Here is a 13,093-nt window from a genome sequence, read left to right on the forward strand (position 1 = left end):
ACAAGAGGATGTAGAGCTGAGAAGGATGGAGGGTTTTTCGGAGAGTTTGTTTATAAGAAAGAAGTACCAGTGTCTGATGGAAGTGAGAAGACTTCATACACACACACACACACACACACACACACACACACACACACACACACACACACACACACACACACACACACACACACTGAAGACAATAAAAGGGGTTTAAAATTAATATACACCATGAGCTTAGTCTATAATTCAGCAGGCTCTAAGTGAGGAACTCACACATTACAGTCATTTGATTTATTGTTAATATGAGAAATATTGACTAGTGAAGCGTTTTACTTATGAGCCATGAAATACAAAATATCTGTTAGTTTTAACACACATGAAGAAACTGCAGAGATGCCAAACAGTCCTTTTTTTCCTGGGTCAAAGTGTCATTAAGATTGACTGAGAGGCCAGCAGGCATTTTAACGATTATAAGGAATATGTGAGGAATATCTGAGTGAAGTCCGTAACCTCCCACGCTTTTCTTAACATAGGAGCGGACTGAGAGAATAGCCCTGTAAAAAGGTTTACCAGTGGTACAGAGCAGAAAGCTGACCAGGACTATTCATAAGGATTGTAATACATCTCAGGGCCCCATTATAAACTGTATATCCAGTACACGTAAGCACTGGAAAAAGACAGATTTCAGGACAAGGGTGGCTCATAGTTAGTTTTTTTCTTTCTTTTTGTTTTTGGCCTAGTTGTAGTTCGATTCTGGGGACAAACATTTATAAATGTTGTGAGAGTGAAGTCTACACTGATTATAATTGTTTTACACATGCAGAGATATAAGAGGAAACCACACAAAGCAGGTATTTGCATTACAAAAACCCCAATAGGAAACAGTGATGTGGTTTCCACAACCAGTAAAAAAAAAACAACACAATAGATTCATTCAGCCTCTTTAGTAGGGATGGGTACCGGTGTCCGGTGATATAAACGGTAGTAACCAGACCGAAAAGCAGCGCACATTTCGGTGCTTTTTTTTCCCCCTGAGCCAATTCTAGCCAATCATTTTACGTTTCCGAGGATAGTAGGCGGGGCCAGGTACGTACGTTCTTTTAGAGCAGAGCTACAGATTAAAAATGCCCAAGGCAAAGCGGTCAAAAGTCTGGCTGTACTTCACAGCAAAAGATGCAAACTCAGCAGCCTGCAACAAGTGCTTTAAGCTGATACTGTGATACTGTCAAAGGAGGTAACACCTCAAATCTGATGAAACACCTGGCGACGCATAGCGGGTTTTTTTAAAGCCGAGAAATGCGCCGTGTTTGATAGCTTGCTGCGAGACCTCACACCGTGCACATCTACTGCGGGTGTGGTGCCTGTTATCGGACCTGGAGTTAGCAACATCCCCCAAAAACCTGAAGAGTAGAGTCCTGGCCCCTAGCCCTGTCAGTGTAGCAGAAATGATGACGGATGATGATGGCAGCAGCAGCCGTTCTCCTCTGCGTGAGTAGCTTCATGTTGTTCGTGTGTAATTAACGTTGAGTACGCTAACCACATTATTACATTAATGCATGTAAGGTGAACTAGCAAACACCATCGTAGTTACATGCGGCTGTCTTCTTGTTTGATGGCAGATACTCCCTTCACCCTGGCCAAAAAGGCTAAAATGACCAAAGAAAAAGTGGAAAACAGTTAAACATGAGAGGTTTTTGGACAAAGTTTGTGTTTTTTCCATTGTTTAAGCACTGCTTCCAGCCAAGAGTGAGACCATATATGCCCTATAGCTGCAGAAAAGGCTAACATTGTTATCTTTTTACAAAAAAAACAGCTAAACATGAGAGGTTTTTGGACCAATTTTGTGTTCTCCATTCTTTAAGCACCGGTTTAAGCACCGGCACTGTTTCAAAAGTACCGGTTTGGCACCGGTATCGGGTAAAACCTAAACGATACCCATCCCTACTCTTTAGGATGATAAAGAGCAGATCACCATAATCCACTAAATGTAAGAGATCCAGATCCAGACGGTATAAAAGATAGATGCATAGTCCAGGTCTTTTTAATGGCCACCAGGGGGCACCATTGTTGTTAGAAAGTGAGTTCTGGTCATATAGAAGTCGATGGGAAAAGCTCTTTTCAGCTCTTTTTCTCATGGACCTCAGCAAACACTTTCCTGTTGAATTTATTGTCTCAAGCACTATTTTACAGGAGGTTTTCCCAGGTTGACAAGTCCGCTCTTCACAAATAATTGCAATCACAAAATTAATAAATTTGAGGTTTTCACTTACCAGTAGGTCACAACACATTGGCTGTGTCCATCTTTTAGGCCGTCTGTGGCGTGTACACAAGCTTTGACCATGCATAAACACTAACACGTTGTGACCATTTCATATTCAGGCCCAGGAGCGGTCGTGAGGGATCAGATGTTGACTCTTTGACACTCGTTGCAACCTGATGTCGCAGCTACCTGTGGAGTGTGCTCTTAGGTTAACACCTGTGTGTTGGAGCGGGCTCAGGTGTCCGTTTCATTAATGATGGATGATTGTTTCTTCCTGACATCACCTGGATTTCTAACAAAAAAAAAGAAAGTATTTGTGCCTCATTCTCGTCTGCTCTGCTGAAGGTAATCCAGTCAGTGGCTTCAAGTTTTACATCAGGAGTTTGTCAGTAGTTTGCTTTCTTTAAAAAGAAAAAAAAAAACAAAGGGAAACACAGAGTTAGACACCAACTCTGTAAAATCCTTATTGTTGTCTGAAAAGAAAAACTAATTATACCAGCTAAAACATTTTATTCAGGCAGCTGACTGTGAGTCACTCTGGGCTGCTCTCTCTTGTAAAGCACGTGCTCATGATTAAAAACATGTGGTTTTATCTTCATGCAGCCAGCTGTCTTATTAAACTGTCAGCCACCCTCCTTTAACTGTTTATTTTTGACCATTTTTAATGTTTGATCGTCCAGCTGAAACGTGCTGGCTGGCCCACTGATGAAAGTTCAATGCTTTACTTTCTCAGTAAAGCAGTCGGATAACAGCTGATGAACAGCGACATAACAAATATTTCTTCCTCCCAGCCTCGCTGACCTGTAACCAGGGGTCAGAAAAACAGGAACCGCAGAGTGTTTTAAAAATATTGGACACTGCTGGCTTTTGTTTTGGAAAGAGCTAAATGGACCTTGAAAAGAAGCTCTTAAAGGTCAGGTATATACCTGACCTTTAAGAGCTGTTCTGCAGATCTCTCACACACATGTACGTATATGTACACAAGATGCCTGGATGTTTAGAGGTTTCATCTGCATAAGCCAAGAGGATGCATACATGTCTTTAAAGTCAAGATTACAGGAAAGGTAACTATTCCCTGTGTGGCACTGATTCCTACCATCCATCCATATTCATCCATTAGCCCTTAGTGAACAATTTTATTTCCTAAAATAATTTCCAGTGTTAAATATAGAATTTCCATTTGTTAATCCATACTGTAGCATGCTGCTGTCTTTCACCTATTTATTATGTTCATATACTCACATTATAATGCAGGTAAGGGCGTTATTTCCTGTAATGAAATGGAACTTCAATTATTTTATTTTAAATTAAAATGTAATTATATTGAGTTACAAATACTTACAGGTAGGTAGAATAAGAATAGAATGAACAAGTAATAATTTGGTTTTCGCAAGAACAAAAAATAAATATACTGTCAAGAAATTTAAATAATGTGTAAGTAATTTTAGGTAGTGCGTGAGCAATTTAAAGTATTGCATAACTTCTGGTATTTTATAGGAACGGAGACACTCTTTTCCTGAAATTCCATTAAAGTACAAGTGAATTAAGGTCTTAGCTGTGGGCTGTATTATAAAGTGTTACCCAATTTTTAACCCTTAGCCTGAGATTACAAATTAAATTACAGAATTACAAAACACCTGGTCATCAAAAAGACCTCCGAAATCTCAGTGTGTTTAGTTAAAACGCAGAAATGATTGTGCGTATGTTTTACCAGATGCAAAATAATGTAGTGTCAGCCAGAGCCGCTGCTCTCTCCTTATCTTTCATCCCTGATTTCTCTGTTTTTACTGCAGCTGGTGTTTTTCACTGTGCTGTTGAAAGAAGGTTTGCCAATTCTCCCACCACAGACTGTGGAGGAGATACCAGGAAATGGGCTGCCGCAAAACGTGAGCAGGATAGGACCACTAGAAGGGCATCAGCCCCTGCAGCAGGACTGCTCCTTTGAGTGAGGAGCAGGAGGAGTGCTGCCAGAGCCGGACAAAGTGACCTCCAGCAGGAGACTTTTGTGCATGTTTCTGTCCAAACTGTTAGCAGAGTATTAGGGTGGCATAACGCCCCGACATCGTTTAGTGAGACCTGTGCTCACAGACCAGCATCATGCGTGTGACTTGCATTATCCAGAGAACAAGAGAGCCGGCAGATCCACCAATGAGCTCCATTCTCTCTACGTGTGACACATGAGGAAGAGAACTTTACGCTGCCTGCAGCCTCCATCAGCATGACTGGACGGCTGACTGGCAGAACATCCGGAACGGTATACATCAGTGCATCCGATGCTGCCAAATAGCCCAATAGACCTTAAAATCATTGATCTAGGTCTGGGAGGAGATCCATAGGACACCATCTACCGTCTCATCCAAAGCATGCCCAGTTGTCAGGAGGGCCAAAAACACGATTGATCCACATGTAACACCTGGATCAGGGTTTTTTTTGAGTAGTTATTGTTTATCTTCAAAATAAAATCAAAATGTGGAGATTAAAGTTTCAGTTTCAAGTCTTTCACGGCTGTTAAACTGTCTACGTTCCAGTGCGATTGAAGAGGCGCTATATCTGGTCAGAAGTTAAAACCACACAAACTTGGCGAGACTTGTTCAAAATGAACGGAGGCAAGGGCGTTGATGGCTGCACCCTCGTGCAGTAAAGAGGGGACATGTTGTATTGCCAGACACAATGAGTCAGCTGGTCAAGTTGTTTCACTTACCCATCTACACAAGGCATTATGTAGAGAGGGTATAGGAGCCATGGCAAAGGTCCACATTTCAACTTTAATCTCAAAATGAAGAATAAAAATGAAAAAAAAAAAACTTTCTATTTTTTGTCTTAATGTGCCCGTCTTAAAAGAAATGGCACATTTGTTCAGTTATTTATTTATTCTTTTCCAGGGTGGTGTATTCCAAATGGGCTGCTATGTTTGCTTAAACATATTAACTTAAATTTCAGATTGACTTTGCTCTCAAAATTTAAGTCAGCAGACGATGCCAGGGCCGGTGTGACTCACGTGTCAGCAGATTTCCTGGAATGAATTCAGTACCTGCACTGAAAGCAGCACGCAAACACGATCGCTGAGACCGAATGTCATCACAAATAAAGAATATTTACAAATGCCTGCAGGTCATAGTGAACAGGATCAAACATCAACAATCACCCACAGCTTTTACATGAAGTTTGTTTACATTAATAGATATGCAGTAATCGTGTGCTTGAAATCTAGCATTTGTCTGCATGAGAGAGAGACAGAGGCCATTATTCTTTTTATCTTGACCCAGATGATGTAAAATGAGACACTTTTTTTTGGAGCAGCTGATTCAGATCAGCTCTAGTCTCATTCATAATTGTTCCTCCTGTAAGTGCTGACGTGCAGTCCATCTGCAGGGCGAGCGGTGAGCCGAGGCCCCGGCAAAGCTGCAGGTCAGACGGTTCGGATTGGCAGAGCTTCACACACACACACACACACACACACACACACACACACACAGACTTTGATTGTGTGCCTGCATCTCAGCTGTGTTTGTGTCTGCAAAGGATGAAAGAAAGTGAGGATAGAGAGCAAGCCAAGAGCTAGGAAAGAGCCTGGTCAGGTTAACCCTCTTAACCCTCAGGGCATCAAGACAGTCACGTTAGGTGTTTATGTGACCTCTGACTTAAGACCTCCTCATTACTGTTATGTAGTTAAAAAACTGGTAAATGAGAAATGTCATGCAAATGCCTAAGTCCCCTTTTAATGTTGAAAATCAAAAGTTCAAGTAAGTACAAATAACGTCAACATTAAAGGAAAAAATTCCTTTCTGTGATTTCCTGAAGCCTCTGTTCCTCATTTGTGTCTCCTCACTGATGACGGTGGAACTGTATCACATAAACAACCTTCTAACAGACTGAAAAAGGTTGATTGCACTTAGTTTTAACAGCCAGGAGAGGAAAAGTCTGACACGCACATCCACACAGCTGCTCCTCCAGTTAACATGCTGCAAAATGTTGCACCTGAATTCAAATTGTACCAGCAAAGACTTCAAAGAAAAAAAAAGAGAGAGATGCTGAAAACCATCTGATACACAAGAAGGGATAATTTGTCCCTGTGCCGTTTCTGTCCCTCGTCCTGTCCTACTGATCCAGTAACGGGGAATAAATGAAGAAGCATCGAAGGAGGACACAGGAGGGATTATGGGCTCTTGACCCAGTTACCTGCCGTGACTAAATACTGGCATAGCCGGCACACTGGCCTGGACTGGCCTTCAGTGCATAAGGACAGCTAGAAGCAGCATTTATTCACTCACCCATAGACACACATGTGAACAAGCAAAGCTTTTCCTTTCAGCTAAACTTGCACATATCAAAAATGTATTGAGTAAATCTGTGTTTTTGAAGCATTAATCCCGAATATAATGTGCACTAAAGCTGCCAGAAAGGTCAGATACGCCCAGATACAGTATGTGTAGATTCTTTCTTGAATGCAGCAACTTTATTTGATTAAAAGCTCATCATTTTGAAGTAGAATAAGTTAGTGGAACTGTGAATGAGGCTTTTAGCTTTAGAGTAAAAGAGTGCCGTTAAGTACCATGTGGTTTACCATACTGACCAATTCTTCAAATTCTTCAGTATGAGTCTAAACTTTTTTGTCAGATTTTCTTGGTCCTTTTTCCATTCTTAGAGATTGCACTGATTTTGTGTATTGTTGGCCAGAAGGAAATTATGTCAGCAGACCTGCTTTTGATTGTGATATAAACACACTCCCAGACACACAGCAAATTAGGACACCAGGTCTTATGAGCAGACTGAGAATGCACACACCTGCCAAGGCTGAAAAATCCCTCCACATCCACCTGTGTGGAGCCCGTGATCCAGGAGGAAATAGAGATCCAGGTTCAAGTGTTTGAGACAGTGTCTTTCAATTGTTGCGTCTTCAATTAGAAATTTGTCAAGATACAACCAAAGTTGGGACGTTTCCCTGCCTCTCAGTGGTACATAATGCTTCCAGAAATTGGATCCAGATGTGAATCCAGAGATCATCAAGACACTGGCTCCCAATTCTGTCCGTTTCATTTTCATGTACATTTCTGTTACTAGATAAGATACTAGACACAGAATGTCCAATTCTTTTCCCTGTTGCAACTGTAAATACTTCAAACCTAAAAATCTAAGGTGGGCCACTCCCCACCTCTGGCAAAAGTCACGCATATCCCTCTGGCAGCTGGGATTGGCTCCAGCCTCCTCAAGCCCCATTGAATTCATTCAAAACTTTGAGCTGTCACATTTACAAAGAAAATGTACTGTAGAGTACAGTAAAAGTGAAAACTCGAAAAACTTGAAGTACTAGCCTCTTGTAGGTGTAGTCTGTTCCAAGAAAACACCCCAAATATCTTGTAGCTTTAGACATTTTGCATGGAAGATAACTGATAATACAGCAAAGCACAAAGAAGTTGTTAAACTGCTAAAAGGAGAAATACTAACTGCTGAATTTATCCACTTTAATTCAACGAGCAATGCTGCCATCCCTGTGGTGCTGTGAAGGTACAGTCATCTTTATTTGAAGACACTGGACCTCCGTTGCCAAGTGTGTGTGAAAATGTTATTAACCTGCAAAAAAAAAAAAAAGTTGAAGTGTATGGTTATTGTCTGATTCATAGTACACATGTGCGCCGGTCAGTTCTGTCTCTTACTAACATGGATGTGTTAATGGATCAGACTCATCCCAAATACACGGGTTCAGCTCATTGTTTGCAGAATGCACGTTATATGCAAACGTTTAGCTCAAGGTGATGTGGCTAAAGAGAGAAGCCTGCAAAAAAGCAGGAGAAGCTCTGAAAAAACCTAAATAGTAGGGTCTGAGAAGGAAGCCAGAAAATGCACAGCTTTACTAAGTGTTTCCACGGAACAGATGACCATTTGAAAAAATTAATAAATACTCATTAAAAAAAAAAAAAAATCAAGAAAGCTCAGACTGAAATTGTGATTATGAATAGAAACAGTGTAGCTCAAGTTTACAATAATAAATAAAATATTGTGTTTAAAGGTTCTAAGACAGCCAGACCCTTAAAATATTCATAAATCACTCATTTGTGCACTGTGTTTAGAAATGAGGCCAAATGTTTGAAAGTGTCCAAATATTTTTAAATAATTTCTATGTGCAATTTAGGTTCACATTACTAAGGCAAGAAATAAATCAGTGATTTTGATTACTGGCCAGTTGCTGTAGTTGTTCCATATTTTCTTGACGTAAGGGTCAGTCACAGCCAACTAAGATCACACAACTCTGCAAGAGTCAGATTTACTAAACAGACACATGTCAATGAGGTCTCAGCGTTGTAATAATAAACACAAATACAGAACTTGTTTTGGTCACATAGATAGAAGGATTTCTGCTTTGAGGACTCCTCTTGCAACTTTCTCCATCTGGGTGGAAAAACTTTGTTGACTTTGGTTCCAGGCACAGTTTGAACAGCAAACACAGCCCTAAGGAAAAACTTCAAATTCACAGCCCTGCTTCTCACAAAATCACCCCAGCTCTGGTATTGCTGGGCATCCTCAAATGAACTGCTTGAGGTGCTTCCACAGTATTTGGTATCAGTATCTGACCTTCACTGTTTAAAACTAATTCTTTGGCAGAATCGCCAGTGCTCAAGGTGTGAAAAAGACCATTTAAAAACTAGCGTTTGTAAAAAAAAAAATATATATATATAACTGAAATAAATATTATGTGGGAAAAATCTTCAGTTTTAGTCTTTGAATGTGGTCAAATCTGTCAGTCCAACCAGTCTCAGCAGGCTTTGTTGCTTATTTTTATGACTGATGTCTGTTACTGTGTCAGGTGTCTGCTCCGTACCCATTAAATCTCAGTAATAACCAACCACAGCGTAAGAAGAAACAAAGAGTGGGACTGAAGATTGTGATGAAAAATCCACATCCATGCACTCAAGATAGGCTTTAGTTGGCTATTAATTTCCAGTTATATTTCCTGGAACAATGTTTTATTCATCGTTCCATTGTTGATCGTTGGAAGTTCATGGTAGCCCTTATGCGTGCCATTATGAGCCCTTATGAGCCTACAGGGAGGAGGTGGATCGTCTGGCTGAGTGGTGCGACACAAACAACCTGCTGCTTAACACCGAGAAGACTAAGGAGCTCATCGTGGACTACAGGAGGAATGCTGACCCACATCCACCCATCCACATTAAGGGGACGGCTGTGAAGCGTGTGAGCAGCTTCAAGTTCCTGGGAGTCCACATCTCCGAAGATCTCATCTGGACGACCAACTGCTCCAAGCTGGTCAAGAAGGCTCATCAGCGCCTCTTCTTCTTGAGGACTCTGAGGAAGAACCACCTGTCCTCAGACATCCTGGTGAACTTCTATCGCTGCACCATCGAGAGCATCCTGACCAACTGTATAACAGTCTGGTACGGGAACTGCTCTGCCTCGGACCGGAAGGCTTTGCAGAGGGTCGTGAAAACTGCCCAACGCATCGCCAGAGCACCACTTCCTGCCATAAAGGACATCTACAGGAAGCGGTGTCTGAAAAAGGCTGGGAAAATCATCAAAGACCCCAGTCACCCATCACATGGACTCTTCACCCTCCTGCCCTCTGGGAGGCGTTACAGGAGCCTCCGGACTAAGACCACCAGGTACCGGAACAGCTTCTTCCCCACAGCTGTCAGACTCCTGAACTCTGCCTCCTGACATCTGACCCACATTAAACTCATGGACTGAACATACACACACACCCACACACACACACCCACACCCACACCCACACACAATGGACAACCGTACCCTCAAACACACAATAATAACAACATGGACTGAACCACCACTCACAACCACTAGCACTTTATACAGCCTCTGTAGAAATTATCCACATATCTCACTTATCTTAACTGCACTACTGTATAGTTCTGTGTAAATAATCATTCTGTACATACGATAATTTTTAATCCTACAACTGTTCATAACTTGCATAGTTCACATTTCTGTATAACTGTATATCTCATATTTCTGTATAGTTTTTTTATTTCATATTCTGTGTAGTTTTTCATATTTATATCCTGTTCATAGCTTGTACTCACTGCAGCCTGTACATACTTATAGTTATAGAATATTCATAACATACTTCACACCGTGTACATTATAACATACCACAATAGACCCATTTCTGTAATATACTTACATATCTATATTATTGCTAATATATATTGTAATATATCTATATCATGGCTAAAGCACTTCTGGATGGATGCAAACTGCATTTCGTTGCCCTGTACCTGTGACATGTGCAATGACAATAAATAATTCTATTCTATTCTATTACAGGGAGTGCAGAATTATTAGGCAAGTTGTATTTTTGAGGAATAATTTTATTATTGAACAACAACCATGTTCTCAATGAACCCAAAAAACTCATTAATATCAAAGCTGAATGTTTTTGGAAGTAGTTTTTAGTTTGTTTTTAGTTTTAGCTATTTTAGGGGGATATCTGTGTGTGCAGGTGACTATTACTGTGCATAATTATTAGGCAACTTAACAAAAAACAAATATATACCCATTTCAATTATTTATTTTTACCAGTGAAACCAATATAACATCTCCACATTCACAAATATACATTTCTGACATTCAAAAACAAAACAAAAACAAATCAGCGACCAATATAGCCACCTTTCTTTGCAAGGACACTCAAAAGCCTGCCATCCATGGATTCTGTCAGTGTTTTGATCTGTTCACCATCAACATTGCGTGCAGCAGCAACCACAGCCTCCCAGATACTGTTCAGAGAGGTGTACTGTTTTCCCTCCTTGTAAATCTCACATTTGATGATGGACCACAGGTTCTCAATGGGGTTCAGATCAGGTGAACAAGGAGGCCATGTCATTAGTTTTTCTTCTTTTATACCCTTTCTTGCCAGCCACGCTGTGGAGTACTTGGACGCGTGTGATGGAGCATTGTCCTGCATGAAAATCATGTTTTTCTTGAAGAATGCAGACTTCTTCCTGTACCACTGCTTGAAGAAGGTGTCTTCCAGAAACTGGCAGTAGGACTGGGAGTTGAGCTTGACTCCATCCTCAACCCGAAAAGGCCCCACAAGCTCATCTTTGACGATACCAGCCCAAACCAGTACTCCACCTCCACCTTGCTGGCGTCTGAGTCGGACTGGAGCTCTCTGCCCTTTACCAATCCAGCCACGGGCCCATCCATCTGACCCATCAAGACTCACTCTCATTTCATCAGTCCATAAAACCTTAGAAAAATCAGTCTTGAGATATTTCTTGGCCCAGTCTTGACGTTTCAGCTTGTGTGTCTTGTTCAGTGGTGGTCGTCTTTCAGCCTTTCTTACCTTGGCCATGTCTCTGAGTATTGCACACCTTGTGCTTTTGGGCACTCCAGTGATGTTGCAGCTCTGAAATATGGCCAAACTGGTGGCAAGTGGCATCTTGGCAGCTGCACGCTTGACTTTTCTCAGTTCATGGGCAGTTATTTTGCGCCTTGGTTTTTCCACACGCTTCTTGCGACCCTGTTGACTATTTTGAATGAAACGCTTGATTGTTCGATGATCACGCTTCAGAAGCTTTGCAATTTTAAGACTGCTGCATCCCTCTGCAAGATATCTCACTATTTTTGACTTTTCTGAGCCTGTCAAGTCCTTCTTTTGACCCATTTTGCCAAAGGAAAGGAAGTTGCCTAATAATTATGCACACCTGATATAGGGTGTTGATGTTATTAGACCACACCCCTTCTCATTACAGAGATGCACATCACCTAATATGCTTAATTGGTAGTAGGCTTTCGAGCCTATACAGCTTGGAGTAAGACAACATGCATGAAGAGGATGATATGGACAAAATACTCATTTGCCTAATAATTCTGCACTCCCTGTATAAATGCTGTGTTTCTCAATTTGAGCCAAAAAAATCTATTTTGATCTCATACATCCATAAAAACAGCCTCCCAGCAACTTCGTGGTTTCTCTTTGGTGAACTTCTTAGATGGCGTTGGCCTCTTTGTTGCTTTACTGCCACGCAAGCCATTCACCTTCCAGTTTTTCTTTGAAAGCACACTCATCAATATTAACCATGACATGTTCAAATGTTTCTGTTGCAGTACTCCTTTCATGCGCTGGCAGCTTAAAGAAAGGAGCCACACAGTGAAGGACATTTGTCAGGTGGTCCGTGTGTTAATTAGGTGTTCCCATGCCGTGTATTCATTGCTAGTGGAGTCAGCGATCACTCGGGGTGTTGTGTTTCACTCCCCAAGGACTCATGTACATCCAAGTGTGCACAAGATATTGGATAGTTGTGTTTGTGAGACGTGTCATCTAGATGACAGTCTGCAGCCACAATAGCTCTTTGTCTGCCAAAAGAAACTGAAGCAGCTAAATATCTCACAGAAGATAAACTCAGCATGAGCGTTTACACATTTTTTAGCCTCTCGCTGAGCATTTTGAAAAGTGAACATGTGTTTTTAAATAGCTATTTGTGCTTTGCATTTCAGTTTGTTTAGTTTCTTGTTATCGTGACAATGTCGGAGTGAGATTTAGCACAATAATTCCATATAACAATCCAGTCAGACATCTCTGTCTCACACATATTGTTAGTTTTTTAAGTTCACAACATGGTCTAAATTATTTTTGTTTTTTCTTTAACACTAGTTTATTGTATCTAAGTTAACTTAAACTTTTGCACATCTAGTCTAATTTAGGTCACTATACCTTTAATCTGGAAAACGGGTGAACTACAGCATGTACTTTTCTTCAAATAAAAGCAGAAAGGTAAAATTGGTATTTATGAAGTGCTTTACTCTTGAGTACCTGATGCACTTTTCCACTGTAAAGTCACATTTGGAAGCATTCACACTGTGCACTTTACACAG

General features: G+C 40.9%; 1 long non-coding RNA gene across 2 annotated transcripts; it reads left to right on the forward strand.

The window, feature by feature from the left end:
• The first annotated feature begins 1,416 nt into the window (after positions 1 to 1,416).
• On the forward strand, positions 1,417 to 4,841 carry LOC109197391 (uncharacterized). Of its 2 annotated transcripts, none has more exons than XR_002058514.2 (3): positions 1,417 to 1,470; positions 2,362 to 3,306; positions 4,036 to 4,841. It is a non-coding gene; the product is annotated as an uncharacterized LOC109197391 (long non-coding RNA). The 2 variants fall into 2 exon arrangements; XR_003216642.1 differs by having other exon boundaries at positions 2,362 to 2,587; positions 3,194 to 4,841.
• Positions 4,842 to 13,093: the final 8,252 nt, after the last annotated feature.

The sequence above is a fragment of the Oreochromis niloticus genome, linkage group LG16, assembly GCF_001858045.2.
Source record: "Oreochromis niloticus isolate F11D_XX linkage group LG16, O_niloticus_UMD_NMBU, whole genome shotgun sequence".
Lineage (NCBI taxonomy): Eukaryota > Metazoa > Chordata > Actinopteri > Cichliformes > Cichlidae > Oreochromis > Oreochromis niloticus.